We start from the raw sequence: 9,166 nt of genomic DNA, 5'->3' as shown, positions 1-9,166 counted from the left end.
GTCACAACACTGGTCTCATCGCTGTTAAACAGCTGTGCCAATCACATTCTGCATTTTTTTAAACTAAAGGAAGACATTTCCAGACACCTTTGGTTTTAAGCCAAGATTTCAGATCAGAAGACCTCAGTGATCTCATCGTGGCCAGGGGACACAGTAATTCAGAAATATAAAGTGGGACCAGCCTGTGAAGCGGTTTTTAGGTGATTAAAATAATTCTAAAATCAATTCAATTAAATTATGTCAAAACCTGCACAAGACCAGCAGCACCTGAACAGAACATTCCTCAGCAGCGCCATGCATTAAAATATCATTTGGAGAGCAATATTCAGTTTGCTCTTTATTGAATAAATCATACAACTGATGTGAAACAGTTGTGGTTCTGTGTTGTCTATTCTCAGTACAAAGACCTGTTTTCCACCAAAATACAAACATTTCAAACTGTCTGAGGTGAGGAATATAGTCAGAGCGCTGCTTGTGCTGGTTGTTGCATGGCCACGAAAATAGGGCCCTAAACATTAAAGCGATCATACACTTGAAGTAAATTAAAGACATCATACTGCTTGATATTTTAGTATTTCAGTAAACAAACAACATGTTACCTCTGGGTGTAGGGGAAACTTTTCTTTTTAAACTTATTTTTGATGGTGGATATGATTCAAAATATTACACTAGAACCATAGCTGATATAATCTGAAATGGCACACTGATGACTTCAGCCAACTGTGACTTCTTAAATATGACTGAATGAGGACAGGACAGCAGTGGTTAAACCAGAAATATTTCATTTGTTGATGGTCAGCCAAGTTGATTTGAACCATGCTCATATAGTGGCCTTATAAGCAGGAATAAGGACTGAATGACAACAGTGCTGACAGTGAGTGTGTCCACATTTCAAGTTAAGAATACTGCTTGTTGGGTAGAGAATCAACTAACTAATTAACACTCCCCTCCAGCATTGTACAATATCACAGTGCTTCAAGGACTCAACCATAATCCCAGTGGCAAAATCAACCAAGATCTCCTACCTCAATGAAGTCTTTGAGAGCATCATCCTCTCCTCTATTTGAAATCCACCACCACCCCCGCTGATGGACCATGCCAACAGGTCTCTTGAGGATGCTGTCAACTAAGCCCTCCACTACACACTATTTCCATATTTAGGGTCACCCAGCACAAGCCCACATCCTATCCATGGACTTCATCTCAGCCTAAACCTAGTCAATCTTTTCCGCATACGGCACTGGATCTGCAACTTCCTGTGGAAAAGGCAACACAGGGTTAAGATGGATAGCCTCTTATCTCGCCCTCTGACCCTCAGCGAAGGCGCCTCCCCCCCAGGCTTGTGCCCTCTCACCCCGGCTTCTCTCCCTCTACACTGACCCCTTCACACACCATCACAACTCCGTCACCATTCGCAAATATGCAGATGACAGCGTTCTTAACCAACCACAGACCAATATTGAGCAGGTTGGCTAAGCAGTCACTTGTTGCCTTGATAACAACCTCTAACTAACAAATGTTCAATTGACTGATAGAGCGAAATGCAATGCCACTTATTCATGGAATTAAGGTCTTTACACTGTTTGTTCGGGTCAGTGGGAATACTAATAAAACTTTTCACAAAAGACAGCAAGAACTGTGTTTGGTGTGAGCACTGGGTGTCAGGCAGGTAACGCCTCTCACCGGTGGTGAGTGATGACCCTCTATGGCGCTAATCCAGGCTTCAGAGGTTTGATCAGAGTAAGAGTCTTATAAGCCACGGGAGGTCAGATGGACGTCTGAAGCGACGATGGCCCAAAAGGACACTGTAGTGAAGGATTAAATGCAGTCTTTTGCCATGGTTACACATGGTGACAAAACTTCAATTAAAAACAAGTGTACTCCCTGTACACACTGTGAACTTCTCAGCAGGTTGATCACGTTGGATAGGTCATCACTGTGTCACTCCTCATGAACTCTCTGAGGTTTTACAGCCGAAAGCTACGCCCTTGATGGAAGCTTAGGTCAGGATTTTTCAGACATTTTAACCCAAGCATCTTTGGTTTTGTTGCTACAAGTTAATGAAAAAAGTAAAGCCTGACTTTTTAATTGATTTTGTCCTTCGCTTTGTTTGACAAAATAGTCACATTTACAGATATAGCTTTAATGGGTCATCCTGGTTCTTGCCTTATTTCACCCGGAACAAAACATGCAATATTTGTGCAATCAAATGTTCTCCCAGACACCGATGGATTACTATACGCCATCCTTATACCTGGACACGTCCATCTGCCTTGAACCTTCCCCTCATGTGTGTGAGGTGAAATAGATTTTTTCTGGGAAACAATCACAGGACTTAAAGACAGCTAAGAATCTTAACCTCAACAAACCTCTAAATCCAGCTCCAAAATGAGCACATACAAACTTCACGTCACATCTCTCAAAGAAACACCCATCATCACAACGGCCGTCTAAAATTGTCCAAGACAGATGCAAAAAAAAAAAAGAAAAAAAAAAAGAAAGTGCGGACATTGTAGTGTAGAGATTTTGACTTGCCATAGCACAGGAAATTGCTGATGTTATCATAGACAACTGTGTTTAAGAAGTCAACATGTGTACAGTGTGGCAGCTTACTTTGAATGGATGAAGTCTTTGCTAAATAGATGTTCTCTTTGAGTTCAGCCAAACCCGTCTGGCCATAATGTGATGGGGGGCATTGGTGGCATTGTGGCACCTGAGCACATTGACACCTGAACCAGAATTAAATGGATTTAGTGATCAGCAGACAAACCGTCTTTTCTCAGTGGAGCACTCGTGCCTGGGAAACAGAAGCATGCCTAGAGGGCCTGAGGATTGCAAGTAAGCCACTTCAAGCCATCTGTATCTTGCTTTTTGGCTGTCTCACTTAAGCACAGCAAACCATTGGCTTCAGTCAGCTGCCTGAGAGGAATCGGTATTTACATGCAGGATTTTCAAAGAATGCCAGTGTAGGTAAATGCAACTATAATAAGGCAAACTTAAATGAATCATCCAGAGAATACAAATTCTTTTTTTCCAAATATGTGGTAGTTCATGCAGACACTGATGAACCATGATTAAAAGGCAGTGTCATCCGACACCAGGAACTCGGAACCAGAAACAGCCAGTGTTGAGGTTTACAGTTTTTTTCTATTTCTATTTCAGCAGAATTAAAACCCAGTTATCTCATATTTCAATCATTTTTCAATTATATTTCACATACACAAAGTATACTAACAATGTTTTTAGTATCTGGAGTTTTAAACAACTGAGCAACACAACAGGGGAAAAATCTGAGGTGTGTAAAAGTACGCATCCAAATTATGACAAAAGTGTTTACATTTTAAAACCGAAGTGTACAGCAGAGCTCATTGGCATTTTTAACAAGATTGACTCGCAGCCAGTGGAGTGGCTTAGTGGGAATAATCACCTCCAGAGCAGGAGTGCAATTAACTTATCACATTAATCCTAAATCTAGAACACCCACAAGTTGTAGTGGGTTCTCTTTTCCCACAGATGCCTATTGCCAGACAACAAAAAAGCTGGTTATTTCAACAATAGTGGTAGTTTTTTTTCTGAAAATGAGTGAATCCTTTAGAAGTTTCAGCAGAAATGTGTGGTTTTTAAACCCATAGATAAAACATGCATGCCTGGTGCTGAGCCAGAGGCAAGGCAGCAGCACACTCCATTGTGCCGGAATGAACATGGTATCAGGTGGGAGAAAGTGAGTGATGACAAGCGAATGCTACTTTGGGGCTGAATATTTTAAATTCTGCTTTGACCAGCACAAAGTATCCTATTTTAAGTGTTAGAAAGTTCAACCCTGTTGGAACATAATCAAAGACGTTCCTTTGCAACTGAGGAATGGTAATTATTATCTTAAAATCTTCATTTTACATTATAAGAGTTTATTTTTATTTGCAGAAATAATCTTCACAAAATGTCTTAATTCCTTATTTCAGTCAAATGCAAGATTAAGTATTTTGTACAATTATGAAAATGTGCTAAAATATAGAAATAACCATGATAGAAGTTACAGTTTTGGGACTTTTGTGTATGTGTGTTTCATCAAACCAACTATTACATTAAGCAGCTCACTGGGATGGTGATTCTGCCCTTCATTAAGAACAGAGATAAACCCAGTCCTGTATTATACAGTTAGCCCTCTAACTAAATATCATACATTTCGAATAATTTCCAGTGTATGATAGCATGTATAATAATGGAGTTTTAAAGTACCATTAAGCAACATTAAAATAATTCACATGATGAGAAAGGGCTGTTAGTACAGCTGGACTCACTGAGAAACAACTCTGCAGCTCTCCAGCTTTCAGCCACGTTTAACTCATCGTTGTGCTTGCCGGCTTACACAGACGCCTCATTTATACCTGGTGTTAACATGCAATATGTATGTGGATATCCTATCTGGATAAGAAAAAAAACACATCTCAGTGCAAGGTATGAATGCACCCATAGTGATCGGAGCACGATCGGGTCGGCCAAACCATATCTGGAGGGGGTCTGGCTGGCACTGTGATCAGATCTCAGCCAGGGTAAATGCAGTTCACACAGCGAGATCTGCCTAGTAACTCCATCCCTTCCCGCTAGCTGATGCAAGCCGAGCAAAAGCTAAGGACTAATAGTAGCTAGCAAGTCATTCGTGGAAAAAGTGATTTAAAGATGGCCGATGCCTGTCCTTGACCTGAACGGTACCGTATTTATCGGTAAACCCAGTTAATCCCACCTAACTAATTTCAATGCAGGCACAAGAATGCTTTTCAATACCAGGTGTAAATGACTGAGATTGTCCTCTATTGGTCAAAAATCGCTCAGTGCAGCTTTAAAGGCCCCCTCACACCCACACAGGTGCTTTCACTTACGCTGCTTGATTAGATCTCGTCTTAAGACCGGGGGCATGTACAAAGTGTTTGATTGACACCTATGGTGGAACAATTCGTGTCATTATCATTGGACAGACTTTGGTGACATCATGTACTAATTGCCAGCATATCTCCACCCACCTGACAAGAGGTTTACTGGCCACAGTGATTTGAAGCACCTGCGTGGGTGTGCAGAGCTTTTGGTATTGTATTTGTTTATCAAAATGCTATACAGACATCATTTGCATGACAAACATTTAAAGAATTACCATGTAACACGCACAGATATATACAGCCAGGGAAAAAATTAAGAGACCACTACAAAATTAACAGTTTCTCTGATTTTACTATTTGTAGGTATGTGTTTGAGTAAAAAGAAAATTTTTGGTTTATTCTATAAACCACTGACAACATTTCTCCCAAATTCCAAATACAAATCTTGTCATTTAGAGCATTTATTTGCAGAAAATGACAAATGGTCACAGTAACACAGTAAAAGATGCAGTGTTTTCAGGCCTCAAACACTGCGAAACTAGTTCATATTCATTTTTAAACAACACAATACTAATGTTTAATCTGAGGAAGATTCAGAAATTAATATTTGGTGGAATAACCCTAACTTTTCAATTACAGCTTTCATGCATCTTGGCATGTTCTCCACCAGTCTTTCACATTGCTGTTGGGTGACTCTAGGCAGCTCCTGGTGCAAAAATTCAAGCAGCTCAGCTTTGTTTGATGGCTTGTGACCATCCATCTTCCTCGTGGTTACATTCCAGAGGTTTTCAATTGGGTTCAGGTCTGGGGATTGGGTCGGCCATGGCAGGGTCTTGATCTGGTGGTCCTTTATCCACACCTTGATGGACTTAGCTGTGTGGCATGGAGCATTGTCCTGCTGGAAAAACCAGTCCTTAGAGTTTGGGAACACTGTCAGAGCAGAGGGAAGCAAGTTTTCTTCCAGGATAATCTTAACGTGGCTTGATTCACGCATCCTTCGCAAAGAAGAATCTGTCGCATTCCAGCCTTGCTGAAGCACCCCCAGATCATCATTGATGCTCCACCAAATTTCGCAGTGGGTGTGAGATGCTGTGGCTTGTAGGCCTCTCCAGGTCTCCGTCTAACCATTAGACGACCAGGTGTTGGGCAAAGCTGAAAATTGGACTCATCAGAGAAGCTGACCTTACTCCAGGTACGACTTGAGCCCTGCCACTAGGAGCCTGTTTTGAACCGTTCTCACCATGCACTTCACCCCAGCTGTCATTTGCCATTCCTTCTGTAGGTCATTTGATGTCATTCAACGGTTGCTTAGTGACATTTGAATGAGTTGACACACCTCTGTTGGTCTGTAGCTTTGTTGGCCCCACTGTCTGCTTCTTGACCTTGTTGTTATGACCCACCTTCTTTGAAATTTTAAGAAGCGACCTGACACTCACTGTCGCCCTCTGCCAGTAAAGCCAGAACTGAACCATTCTTTTCAAACTTTTCTTTTCAACTCTTTTGGCATGGTCAAAAGTTATTTTTTGATTCTATTTACTTTTGAGGTACGACTAGGACTGTTTTTGCCATCCATCTGGTCCTGTTGCACGAGGATAGTGATAACCACAGCAGTGGTTTTTATACTTTTCCTTGTTAAATAAGATTTGGTTCAGGCGATGACCTCATCAGTACCTCATTAAGTAGAATGAGGTGTGCGTGGGTTCAAATTCAACAGACACTGGAATGAAATGGCTGTCGCATATGTGGAGATGCTGATTTCAGAAAAATTTGCAGTGGTCTCCTAATTTCTTTTAATATTTTTCCATATGAACACACACACACACACACACACACATATATATATATACATATGTGTGTGTGTGTGTATGTATACATACATACACACACACACACACATATACATGAATACGTGTGTGTGGGCAGAAAAAAGTGGCTATGAGCTGTAGGAAACTGGGTTTAGTGTCTCCGTGAGTTTTGTCTATGAAAGAGTGAATAAGCGTGTGGACTGAGATATCAGGGGCAGAGACAGAGATTGTGGAGGGGGTGCTGGACTTTCTGAGCAAGCGATGAAGCAGAAAGGGAGGATGATGACTGTATTAGGGGTGAAGGTGCCATCCGTGTGAATGAGTGACTCTTGTCTGATCAGAAGTGCATATGGTGGAAGCGCCCTGTCTACCGTGAAGGTCCATGTGATCCTGGTCAACAACAGAGCAAAGCACCACTGGTGCCGTAAAAAATGTGGAGCCAGATCTTATGACCTACCACAAAGGGAAGCCATTGTGTTGCAAAAAGTCCCCCTATTTAGCAACTGTCGTCAAGATCCATGAACGAGCATAACCAGGAGCACTTCATTCATCACAAGATGCCTGTAAACCAAGCCACAGAGCAGAACCAGAAAGGCAGGGTTTAATTACAACAGGACACTTGGCACATCAATCAAATAGTAATGAAGCGAGAAATCTAGGTTTGAGAAAGAGTCTAATCTTTTACAGGAGTGAAATGTTGAAAATGATCATTTTTATTGTGAAAATGATTTGATCGCAATCCTGCCTGCCTCCTTTGAGTCACAGCAAGGGGAGAAAACGAGGGCACGTCATCTCCCATCATCTGGAGAAGGCGTTCTGCTCATAGCACTTACTCTGGAGCCTCCCAAGAGTGGCAGAGGGCAAGCCATTAAAGGCCTGTTGAAACACTACAGATACTGTCAGAAGGAGACAGGAGGCTTGGAGAGAAACAAGTCAGACAGGCTCCACCAAAGGCTGTGACGCTCTCACACTGCCAACTCTCATTGCTCAAGTCCATATTTAGAGTGCGGGGGTGCCAGAAGAATATTACTCTAATTTGATAAGCAAAATTTTGTGGGAGACTCTTAGAAGAGATGCAACGTTGGAAGCTACACACAAGTATTTGCTGTATAGGTTAGAGAGACAAATCAATTAAAGCAAAAGACAGCAAAAATGTCTAAGTGTCAGGCATTTGGCCACCTCGTGCTGTCAGAGCTGCTTGAGTTGCTCGGGCGACTCTTTGTTCCCCCTACTCCAGCATCCGTGCCTGACTTTTCCTCTTGTGCCGCCATGAAATTGACATTTGTGGTTTTAAATGAAATGTCTCAACAATCATTGGATGGATTGCCGTGAAACTTGGTCAACACATTTATGTCCCCCTCGGGATGAAATATAATCCCTTTGGTGATCCTTTGACTTTTTCAATCAGGCGAGATCATTAGTTTGATTTCTCCATTACTTTTGTTTATGAGCTAATGTCTGCAAAAGAAAAAAAAAAGGCATTCCCATCATCCTCAGCTATACTTTGTGTTTAGTGCTAATTGAACAGATGTTAGCGTGCTAACATGTTAAACGAAGACGGTAAACATGGTCTACATTATAGCTGCTAAGTTTGCATTTTCGTGATGTTAGCATTTAGCCCAAAGCCGTGTCTAACAGCAGCCTCACAGAGCCGCTAGCATCCTGTAGACTTAATCTATTGTAGCCTGAAAGTCACCAAAAATATACTTACTGGGTTCACCAAAGACTTTCCATTGAAAACATTCAAAACCAGTTCCTGAAGTAATCAAATCTCCCTCCCAGGTGCTCTGGCAGCCTGCTGAATGAGCCTCGGTCAGGGTCTTCAGGGATCGTCTTAAGACAGAAAAAGACTGAAAACCGGCTGAGGGAGGATCCATGACTCAGCACAGCTAAGTCTTTGGAGCCCAGTCTATAAACCCTCCAACCACACACACATCGTCCACTGGTGATGATAGTTTGGGCTAGTGTTCTGCTTAAAAAGTGAGAGTCAGGCGTGAACATGAACATCATTCAGAGTGCATGTATGAAACTCATCATTTACCTACAGGCCAATATAGTTATTCCTATTTAACCCATAGTTTCATGGATGTGGGGAAAAAGCCTTTGGTAAGGAATGGAGTGTCAGTATTGTATGCATTTGTTTTCTGAGTCCGTCCTAGTTTGCCGTGATGATGCTTATTTGCAGGAAATACGAGGAGGGGGAGTAGAGGGAGAGGTGGTGGACACTGTGATGCTCCACTGGCTGATGTACAGTGACAGACTGTCTGCAGTAAGAGGGGAATGTTGCATGTTAGGCAAGTCAGCAGATGCTGGGCTGACACTCGATAAAATATTCAAGTCAAGACACTGCTATCATGGATCTGATGTCTGTAATGTCTCAGAAACGCACCATGGGTAAGGACTAAAGTACAATATGTGTCACATGGACGTTAAAGCAGCAGACATTTACCTTAATGTGAGTCAAGTTTTCAAGCCCCACTTACTGCAGGG

Source organism: Chelmon rostratus, chromosome 14 (genome assembly GCF_017976325.1).
Source record: "Chelmon rostratus isolate fCheRos1 chromosome 14, fCheRos1.pri, whole genome shotgun sequence".
Lineage (NCBI taxonomy): Eukaryota > Metazoa > Chordata > Actinopteri > Chaetodontiformes > Chaetodontidae > Chelmon > Chelmon rostratus.
The sequence above is the reverse complement of the archived record's forward strand: the minus strand, read 5'-3'. Positions refer to the sequence as shown.